This window comes from Mauremys mutica, chromosome 1 (assembly GCF_020497125.1).
Source record: "Mauremys mutica isolate MM-2020 ecotype Southern chromosome 1, ASM2049712v1, whole genome shotgun sequence".
Lineage (NCBI taxonomy): Eukaryota > Metazoa > Chordata > Testudines > Geoemydidae > Mauremys > Mauremys mutica.
In genome coordinates, this window is record NC_059072.1 from 212542469 (window position 1) to 212551635 (window position 9167).

At 41.7% G+C, this 9167-nt stretch overlaps 1 long non-coding RNA gene across 1 annotated transcript; it reads right to left on the minus strand.

Moving 5' to 3' along the window:
* Window positions 1-1338: 1338 nt before the first annotated feature.
* LOC123364977 lies at window positions 1339-8854 on the minus strand. Its single transcript, XR_006577389.1, has 3 exons — window positions 8748-8854; window positions 3711-3804; window positions 1339-1504 (listed from the first exon to the last, which is right to left on the minus strand). It is a non-coding gene; the product is annotated as an uncharacterized LOC123364977 (long non-coding RNA).
* Window positions 8855-9167: the final 313 nt, after the last annotated feature.

Genomic DNA, 9167 nt, shown 5'->3' on the forward strand with positions numbered 1-9167 from the left:
TCCCCCATTTCTCTCTCATCCCTGGCCTTTTCATTTATCTACCTCTACTCTAGCCAAACAATCTGCCTCATCTATATTTTAGCTGGCTATCCTAGCAATCTAGGCTTTTATTCCACACCCACCACTGTTGTATCTTGGCACCTTATTAAGTGAAACAAAAGATCAGTGTGTGTGTGTCTCTCTCTCCTAGAAATATATGTTTTGTTTTGATTGTAGCGTCCTTCCCCTCCCTTCCCCAGTAATTATTGTAGGAATGAAAAGCTAAGAAAACGAGTTTCAAAAAGCAGTGAGGTCATTGCTCATTCTTTTTTGCAGGAGTGAATCCCATAATCTCTCTCAGTTGGGAGAGGACATGAGTTGTCTGTGTTAAAGTCAATGTGAAGATTACAATTGATCTCACTGGGAGCTGGATCAGACCCTTTGGAGGACAGAGAAGTTGAAAGAGGGCATAAGAAGAGAGAGACGAATGTGGGGAAAGGTTCATAAGCGGGCATGAGGAGAATACAGAGAAAAGGGAGATATTAAAAGAAGACCATGCTCCCTGAGAGATCACCTCTCTGTCTGCAATCATATTCTCCCATGAAAGCTACATTTCTCCAGAATAATGGACCAGCTACCACAAGATTGTGGGTAGAAACTGACCCAGGGAATAGGAAAAAGGAGGATTCACCATTTGTGGTCTCATCTTCTTCCTCCCCCAGCTCTCATCTGCTGCTTCTCTGAAACAGCTGCACTAGGCAGGAAAACAGGAGATGCAAACCTGAGGATTCTGCCTCATCTAGCTCAAATCCTGGAGGATGCCTCCATTCATAGGCCCCAAAAAGAGCCATTAGTCAGGGCGGGGCCTGGTGGATGAACCCTCCCCAAACCTTCCACAAAGACAGGAGAAGGGGAGAGGAAGGAACACATTCTGAGGGCCTCTCCTGATCTTTCCACAGGACTAAGAGGGAGGAAGCAATAGAAATCAGTGAGGTGAAAGCAGCAGGTGTAGAGCCATGGACTTCTCCCAACCCTTCCACAGAGCTAGAAGATGAGGAGAGGAGCTGTCTTGTCCCTGGGGTTGAGGGCCTCTACCAAACCTTTCCATAGGGCTGGGAGATGAGGGCCTGGGTGGGGGAGGCAGTAAGAACCTGGCCTCGGGGAAGGCGGGGGCAGGGGTCAGCTGAGCTTTCCACAAGGTTAGGAGGCACTTCACTTCCTTTGGGGAGGGGACAGTGCTCAGGAGTGCTTGTTGCACCACCAGGGGCTATGTACAAAACACTTGTGGTCAAGCAAAACTTTGAAAGATTTAATTTGCAATCTTTTCATTTCACCAACATTCAAATCAATAATGCCCCTTTAAATAAATAACATGGAGTAGTAAGTTAAAATTCCCTTAATCTGGTCTTATCTAGTCACCATAGTTCTTTCAATACATCATAAGTTATAACCTGTACTTTCCATGATGTTCCTGTAATCAGAATTAGAGTTCCTGTAGGTTTCATTGTCTCTTCCTTTCCCTCCACTAGGAAAAAATGGAAAAAATAAGTGGTAAAACTCTACTTTAATGCTACCCACCATTTCCCCTCTCCTGAACATTCATAACGTTCAACTCCCTCTTTGGCTATTTAGTGACTCTCCCTTGGTGTTAAGACTTTGCAGCACATACAGCATGACAGCAATTCCATGGCCTAGTCTCAGACCCTTACAATACCAATATCAGGGGAATTGTCCTGTTTAGGGGCCAGAGAAGATCTGTGCCTCCCAATAGCAGAGTGAGGGCAGCCAGCTTCGGCAGTGTTACTGAGCATGCTCAGTCCAAGCCAAGTAGCAAATTGGCGTGGGGGGTGTGTGTGTGTGTGTGCCTGGCGAGCTATATTGTATTATGGTAGCTCCTTGGTCCACTAAATATTTTGGTGGAGGACTAGGCAGAGAGCCCACTGCAACACCCTCCATGATTTGACCATTCACACGCACTATGTGTGGTCCCCAGTGGTCTAATCATTCTCAGGACTGGTCAGACTTGTATAAACCCTCATAGGTATATTATCTCCTTATTCCCATAGAAGGGAGCCTTAGGATATGACCTTAAATCAATCCTTGTAACAACATTGCAAGGATAGAAAATACACATGTGCATAGATGCCAAATTATGATTGCTGTGGAAACCACAGCATTGAATTTTTTTACTTGTGTGTGATTAAAATGTCAGCCTGTAATATTATATTAACATAGTGGGGTTTTGCACTGAATATGTTATAATTTTAAAGAAACATCTGCAGGGAGGAAAAGACAATAATACTGTGTCCTTTCAAATTAAATATAACCCAATAATAATAGCTTGAAACGTGTGTAAAAATTGCCAGACTTCAAAAGCAGTGATTTACAGGTTGGATAGAAAGCTAATCATGTTAACATGCAGAAGAAGAGAAAGGATTATAGTGTAAATGATGCAAGAGGAGAAAGACCATCATCTGAGAGAAGGAAGAACAGACAGACAAAATGAGCATGTTATTGGTATAAAACAATAAAGATTATCATGCTGCATTGAACTATAGTTTATGAGTACTTAATTCCATTGTATATGTGAACAGATAGTCTCATCTCAGAAACAGAATCAGTAGCCTAACAAACTAGAAGGTTACAAAGCAGCAAAGTGGATCAAGTTTTTTTTGCCACTTATTAAATCAAATGTAACATTTTTGCAAAATGCTTGTACTTCAGAGTACCTAAGATGGGCATGTCTGATGTTGAGGTGGCAAGGTACCATGCTGTCATATACGTTTGAGGAAACCTCAAGACTCTCACTTCAGAGCATAGTGAAGAACAGCTGTATCCTAGACATGATTAACTTGGTCTAATGAGGGATGTGAGCCATCTTTCTCTAAGAACACTGTCTATTTGATAATCCATTGAGTGACAAGGAGGGCAGCTAAAAAATAGTGCACACCCATGTGCTGAAGGACAGTACACTGATGTATGCTAATAGTGCAGTGAACTGAAGGGACCCCAAAATAAGTGATAGGCCCTGCACATATTCTTGGAAGACACCCCCTCCCTTCCAAAAGAACATATAGATTCTGTCAGTGGAAACACAAGGGTATTTACAGACTCATGTGTGTCCTAATCACTCACACCTAACGGGAAAGACTTCAAAAGTGCATTTTTATTTCTTCTGCAAGGAAAACTAAAAGTGGATTGAGGTCATGAAAAATGCTGAGTCGGGGCACTCCTCTCAGTGTATTACATCTGCATTAACTTTGCTCTGCCTTCTTTGGCATTGTTGCCCATGACCACCTATCTTTATTACCTTGAGGCCTGGGCAAAGGTAGTCAGTCCACTCTTGCTGCTTATAACACCACCAAAAAGAGGCTTGTAAAGGAAAGTGGAGATAAGGCCTTAGTTGCATAAATAGAAGATAAGTAAAATGAAAAGCTCTGTGTAAGCTCAGAGGCTTGTCTCTCTCATCAACAGAAACTGGTCCAATAAAAGATATTACCGCACCATCATGTCTATATAAAGTAAAAGACATATTGCATTGCTGGGATAGGTCTCTGGTTGCATTTATTCTTATTCTTTAAACACAGCTACGTCAAATTCTGCCCTGATCAGTATACCCCATTCAATCTCACTGAAGCCAAAGGAATTGCACAAGATATATGTTAGCACAGAATTTCACACACAGGCACTAAATTATCCAACATCAAAGGTAATCAAAGTGGTCTACCTACAGAACAGGGTGCTGGCAGTCCCTGGACAGCTGGTTGGTCATATGGTGCTGGTTTCTCTTTCTTGTTTCCAGCTGCTAAACTGTATTAAAAGAAGCTGAAAATAAAGAATTCCTTAATATTACTTTTGTATATTAACAATTGTTATGTCAATACAAAGGAGAGGGGAGTATCCAAAAGACACCAGGGAGAATTTTCAAAAGCACCTAAGTGACTTAGGTGCCTAAGTCCCATTTTCAAAAATTACTTAGGCTCAGATACTCAAGGGAATTTGGACACCTAACTCCCATTGATTTCAACTGGATTTGTGCTCCTAAGAGCAGGTCACTTTTGAAAATGGGACTTAAGAACATAAGAACATAAGAAAGGCCGTACCGGGTCAGACCAAGGGTCCATCTAGCCCAGTATCTGTCTACCGACAGTGGCCAATGCCAGGTGCCCCTGAGGGAGTGAACCTAACAGGCAATGATCAAGTGATCTCTCTCCTGCCATCCATCTCCATCCTCTGACGAACAGAGGCTAGGGACACCATTCTTACCCATCCTGGCTAATAGCCATTTATGGACTTAGCCACCATGAATTTATCCAGTCCCCTTTTAAACATTGTTATAGTCCTAGCCTTCACAATCTCCTCAGGTAAGGAGTTCCACAAGTTGACTGTGCGCTGCGTGAAGAAGAACTTCCTTTTATTTGTTTTAAACCTGCTGCCTATTAATTTCATTTGGTGACCCCTAGTTCTTGTATTATGGGAATAAGTAAATAACTTTTCCTTATCCACTTTCTCAACATCACTCATGATTTTATATACCTCTATCATGTCCCCCCTTAGTCTTCTCTTTTCCAAACTGAAGAGTCCTAGCCTCTTTAATCTTTCCTCATATGGGACCCTCTCTAAACCCATGGGACCCTCTCTAGGTTCCTAAGTCACTGACACATTTTTGAAAATTTATCTCTGGGTTCCTAACTCTGTTTTGAAACTGAGACTTAGGAACCTATGGCTCTTAGGGACTTCTGAAATTTTTATCCTCTCTATTAAGATGTGGTCCACATTATGGAAACATTTGAGAGATCCTTTTATACATTTTTAAATATTGTACTAATGATGCTAGTGAAAGCTGAAAAGACTACACATTCTTCCTTGTTAAAACCTGATCTCTTACTGTTTTCAAATTCACATTTTTTTCAGTATTCTGCACTCAAATGCAATTTACTAGCTTTTTGTAAATTCATGCAGAGCATTCTAACAACCACCTTGTTCCTCCTCCTCCCTATATATGCTCACTATGGGTATATTTTCTTTTCAGTGTGTATGTGTGTGGGAGGGGGGATGTTTGAGAGAGAGAGAGAGCGAGACACTCCCCTTAATGCTAACGGCAATTATGATGGCACATCAAAAGAAGAATATAATGTACTTTAGCAACATAAACTAGTTTCCTGCATTGATGGCTCTGCTTTCAGCAGTGCTAATTATGCACTCTGACATTTTTCAAAGTATTGATTGGTGATCAGCTGTCATCTTTAAATTAAAAATCAGCCCATCCATATAAAAATAGTAAGTTAATAAAAGTAGTAGTTATTCAAACAAGGAAGCACCATGGAATCACATCACATAACATTATTATCCATTTCAGTTCAATTCAAAACTCAGACATGCCCAGATGATGAAATAGGTTCAAGAGCTGGTCTGGAGTTTTGGGGGAGGAGGGGTGGTGTGAATGGGTTTGAAGAGAAACAGGAGTGAACTGGGAAGGAAACAGTCCATGGGGAAAATGGCCTCATGGTGGTGCAGAGGGAGAACATTAAGGGAAATCTTGGCAGCGCAAGTGAGAAGGCAGCCGTTGAGGCAGGGGTATAAGTCACCTTGTATGTGATCCTGTGATCATTACTCAGGTAAAACTCTCAATGGAGTCAACTGAAGTTTAATCTGAATAAAGACAGCGGTATTAGTTTCACCGCGTGTAGATTGTATATAGCTGTAGGACATGGTGGTGTGTAAGTGACTTCATTGGCCTTTTTTAGCTAGCGCATTCTAAATATCCACTTTTGTTACTAACATGTGAAAAGCCCAGAATGATATTGTACCTGCCAACATCCTCCAACAAAAAAGCAGTAAATTGTGCATTTGCTTAACTGTTCATATATTTGCATAAATTCAGGCAGAACCCATTATAAGAATGTGCATTCCCATTTTAAAGTTATACTGTAATAAGGTGCCAGTGTGGGAAGATAACTGCATGCATTTTGAGGGTATCTAGATTGCTTATCCTAGGTGCCATACATGTGAGTTGAGGAAATAAATACATTTCCAATAATATTTCTAGTCCCCTTTTCATGATGACAAGTCTTAAGAGGCCAATTTCAAACTTGAATAGGATGAAATAGGAAATCTGACAATCATGGATATTAAAAATAGAAAGAGGAAAATGTTTTCTTAGAGTAAATGTCTTGTCAGAGTCTCTGGGGAATCTGGATTTGGATAATCTACATTATGAGAGAAGCAAGGGGAACAGAAGATTACTTTTAAATATTTTAGAGCCAGAGCTATGGTTCTGCACATGCAAAAACCACTCTCAGCTTTCAAATAATAGCTCCCTCTCTTCCACACTGAGCCAACAAAAGCAGTAGACTGGTCAGGTTTCCCCCTAGATCAGAAAGAAGGGCTGACAGGTAGTACTCTATCTAAGGTACCTAATCTTTGTTTTCACACAGCCCCCATCAGTGCAGAATCTGAAGGCCCAGGAAAAGCAGCAGATTTGGCAGGTCTAATCACTCTCCAGGCACTTGGCTAAAACAGCAATCAGAGGCATGCCCACAACTCGGGCCAAGAATGTTTCTTCTGGATCTGAGTATTGTGGGGATCTTTCATGCATGAATGTCACCCCTCCTGCATGGGGGACGAAAGGGGGAGGAGGTCGTGCACTGTCATATCAACTTCTCTCTTCATTTCTTGAACCCCAGTTAAGATTCTTTGCAGGGCTGGGATTAGGGTGGGAGGAACTGGGCAGGCATGACTAGCAATGGGCAGTCTATGACGGGGTGGGGACAGGCCTTAACCTGTATTACCTTTTCTGCTGGACCCCTCCACCCGAGGGAACTCCCGCTTTAAGGAGCATCCTTAAACAGCAGTGCTGGGGGAGGAGTTAGGGCCTCTGCACAGACAGCCCCAGCCTCCTGTGAGTCCTGGGGCAGAACTCAGCATTCCAGGGCAAAGGTTGGGGGAAGGGTTAAATTCCTCCCTATCCACCCCTTCCCCCACAGAATGATGTAGAAGAAATGCAAGAAGGAAATCTTCACACAGCATTCCTCCTCACAGACTTCCTTCCCTGCAGCAGCAGATATGTCAGCAAGAGGTGGACCTGATGACATGCAAAACTGTGGATTATTGTGAATTATTACATTGGATACACTGCCTGTTTTCTCAATCTAATTACAGTTTACAAGGGGGAAACTTTTAATAAACAGGCTGGTCTGCTCAGTCATAGGTACCAGTTCTAGGACTATAGGGCATTAGCAATGTTCAATATACCCAGCTTTTAACATGAAGATGCTAATGCAAAATAGCCCTGAGCAATTACGAAAAGAAAAAAAGAAGAATTATTTTAGAACTATTTGTATGTAGATAATCCTAATAAAAAGATCCAACACTGTTTAATTAATACTATGACAGATCCTACAGACATCACTAGACAAGCTCATTTAATGGCTTGTGATTTAATTCAGAGCCACCACCTGCTTTTTCTCTAATCTCTCTAAGGTTTTAATATACTGTCTATTCCTGTGGTAAGCAAGCATTACACAAAAGCCCAGAACTAAAAGGTGTTTTTTTCACTCCATTACACTTGGGCAGACAAGTATGAACTTGTGAGAGGAGAGACTTTCTTTTTAAAGAGCATTGATTCTTGCAGACAGGTAGTAACAACAAGCTGAGTACTTGCAGCAAAGTCATTTTTGCGAATGCCTTTTCTAAAGGAGTTTGTAACGTGATTAATACAATTAATTTGGCCCTAAACTTGGCATGCCAGGCCTCAGTCCGAAAATGAATTACTTTACAAATTTAACACTAGTATGTTTGGGCATTTCTAATTTTTAGAAGTGACAAACAAATGATCAAAAAAACCCAAAAATCCATGTGACCAATTGTGGTTAATTTTGCCGCATTGACCTCTTTACTTGGACTCTGCCCAGATTTATGGTCTGTTATATCTCACCTCCTATTTTTTGTCTATATGTTATCGTCTTAGATGAATAAGCCCTTCGGGATATGGGCTGTGTGCTTTGGCTAAGCCGCTAAGCTGTAGAGCACCAACCATGCTACTGGCCAGATATAAATGATGTAATAACATGTTAAAATCTGTAGGAAAGGGCTTTATGGGAGGAAACCTCTGCAAGGATCTTCTCAGAGAATCATTTCCCACTAGCCCCACTTATCTCATCAGTGGGGAGGGTTTTACTGTCCCTCTTTCCCTATGGAACAGGGTGCAGAGCCCTTCCTCAAACCTACCAGATCCCCACTCGAGTGGCCAGGCCCATTTCAATGGAGGCCTCGTGTCTTGGCACCAGCTCTGGCCCACAGTGGAGATCCAGCTTCCATTGAAGCCCAGCTACCAGGGATTCCCCTGGCTGCAGCATCCCCTGGAGTGGGGCCTATGTAGAAAAGGTAATACCACCTCGAGCTATATTTGCTTTCACAAGCTAGGTCTATTGGGAAGGAGATGAGTCAGTGATAGTCCTGCCCAGCTCTACCTAATCTCCATCTTTTGCCCCTGAATGGACCCTGGACAGCATGGAGCCATATAAATCATTGAAATGAGAGGGTGCCATTGAAATGAACCCTTAATTCGACACAGCAATGGGGAGAGCCACATCTGGCCCAATGGATGTCAAATTTTCTAGTGGGATGCCTCAGTGTTTCTAGTCAAGGTTGGTGTCAAGATATTGGTTTCACATCATTAATCTGTCTCTATGCCAGAACTGGACATAGAAAGTATAATGTTTAGGCCCTTCTTTCCTTGACTGATATTTGGGAGGGAAGGAGAAAACCTTATTGTGCCAGGCAGCTGTTGAAGGCTTCTCTGGAGTTGGGGACGTTAGAAGTAGTCGAGTGGAAATGGAGTGGTGGGCAGAGTCCCGGCAAAGAGATCAAAGCTGTGAAATAAATACACAATTTACTGGTTACAGAAATACAATTGACCCATAGCTATCATGAACATAAATGTTATTTAGATTTTGCGTGTATCTTTAAAAGCAGGGAGAAAAATCAGATGGAAATTAACTACAAAAAACCTATGTTCATGTAAAATCAATGTTGAAAATGTAAACACATAAAAAGTTAAATCTCCCATAACAACATCAACTCTTTCGCATCACACATATTATATGGGAAGGTAAACACCTGACATCCAAAGTAATAATCAGAAGTAATATGTATGTGATACTGTAAGAACCTTAACTGGGCTACTT